Below are 2,217 nucleotides of genomic sequence, written 5' to 3'. Positions count from 1 at the left end.
TTTTTTAGATTATAGATTTCTTATATATGTATATATATATGTCCAGGGGCAGTTTCCAGGACTTTTTTATTTACATAAGGGCAGATTCCAGGACATTTGGCATTTTCAAAGACTATCCTGGAAAACAACCATGTCGTACGGCAGATTCCAGGACGTCCAGGAATCTGCCGTACAGACGTAACGGCATGTTCCGGGGCTGTACATTTAGATGTATATACATTTCATACATCGGGTTGTATGATAAATGTATTGGTGGGTTTGGGGACATATGTATAAACTGTAAATCCTGCAATATCATAACATACGAACGTGTACTTGTGTGTATATATAAATGATTTGTGAATATATTATATCTTTATTTATAAAAGTATAATAGGTATATTGTTAGAAATTTTAATTAACAAAATATAACAAAATGTGTGTATAACTCAAATATTAATTTGTTCAAAACGGATATGCAAAATAATTAGTTTTTCTGCACGTATGTAGTCAAAGCGAAAGAAAACTTCGTTTATAGCTAAAATTTTAATTTGCAACGCATTATTAATATAGAGATTCGTAACTTTCTCTCTCTCTCTCTCTCTCTCTCTCTCTCTCTCTCTCTCTAAACAGATTAAAAATATAAATAAATACAGGATGTCGACGATATCATAAAATTCTTATGTACGTGTAGGTTAAACCCAAAAATTCTGAGTTAATAATTAAAAAATATTAGTGAATAATTAAGCATTGTACGAAAAATAAACTTTAATAGCCTCCTGTGATGTGCTTATAAACTCATTGAGAAATTACTTATCGATCGACGACGGAACGATGTCGAATTGACATCGATTTTCTTTAATTAATTGCTTAAAAACTTGTGAAATGTGATTGTTTGCAAAATAGTAGAAGAGCTTTTTTTCAATTTGATCTCGATTATTATAAGAATTATTATAAGAATAATAGATTTGGCCATTTTGCTAACAGCTTACGGCTCAAGCAAGGTTGTAGGTAAAGGCTGAAAGTTATGACACACTTAAGCGTCTTCTACAATGGCAGTAGGAGTAGTAGTAAGAAATAAGCAGTAAGTAAATAAACCAATCACAATCGATTATTTTTGAAACGTAAGAATGGAATTGGTCAATTTGCTTACTGCTTATTTCTTACTACTATTCCTACTGCCATTGTAGAAGACGCTTTAAGCAATAAGAAAAACTTAAGCAATAAGAAATAAGTAGTAAGCAAATTGATCAATCGAAATTGACAAATCACAATTGACTATACTCTTTAGGTTATTCTCGAAGAATAACCAACTATGATTGGTTAATTTGCTTACTGCTTACGTTTTATTTTTTAAAGCATGATCTACAATGATGGATAATAAGCGTAAGAAGTAAGAAGTAAGAGTAATAAATTGACCAATCATAGTTGAGTATTTTTCTCAAATTCGATTGTAATTAGTCAATTTCTTACTCTTAAGGACCATCTACAATGAGATTGGCAGTAGGCAGTAAGACGTAAGTAGTAGGCAAATTGACCAACTACGGTTGATTATTCTTGTAATAATCAACTGTGGTTGGTCAATTTGCCTACTGCTTACATCTTACTGCCCACTGCCAATCTCATTGTAGATGGTCCTTTACTTCCAATTTCTTACGCTTACTGCCCATTGTAGATTACGCTTGAGATTTTCCATGTGCTCCTACCTTTCGGGCCGTGATATACAGAGGAACTTAAGCAATAAGATTAACCAATCACAATCGACGAATCTCCTTACGGTCCAAGAATCAATGACTTATTGGTCAATTTGCTTACTGCTTACGTTGTATTGCTTAAGTTTTTCTGTGTGCACGGTCCTTAAGTTAGTGGCACACAGAAAAACTTAAGCAGTAAAACGTAAGTAGTAAGAAAATTGACCAATCACAATCTTTGATTCTTGGACCGTAAGAAAAATCAGCGACTGTGATTGATCAATTTTCTTACTGCTAACGTCTTAAGGAGCATCTACATTGAGAGTAAAGGGCTCCGCATACAAATTGACATAACAGTAACGTAAGAGGTACCGTAAGAATTGACTAATCACTCTAAAGCGTCTTCTACAATGGCAGTAGGAGTAGTAGTAAGAAATAAGCAGTAAGCAAATTGACCAATTCCATTCTCACGTTTCAAAAATAATCGATTGTGATTGGTCTATTTACTTACTGCTTATTTCTTACTACTACTCCTACTGCCATTGTA

Source organism: Odontomachus brunneus, unplaced genomic scaffold (assembly GCF_010583005.1).
Source record: "Odontomachus brunneus isolate Ranch 3 - 2012 unplaced genomic scaffold, Obru_v1 Obru_scaffold_174, whole genome shotgun sequence".
Classification (NCBI taxonomy): Eukaryota; Metazoa; Arthropoda; class Insecta; order Hymenoptera; family Formicidae; genus Odontomachus; species Odontomachus brunneus.
The sequence above is the reverse complement of the archived record's forward strand: the minus strand, read 5'-3'. Positions refer to the sequence as shown.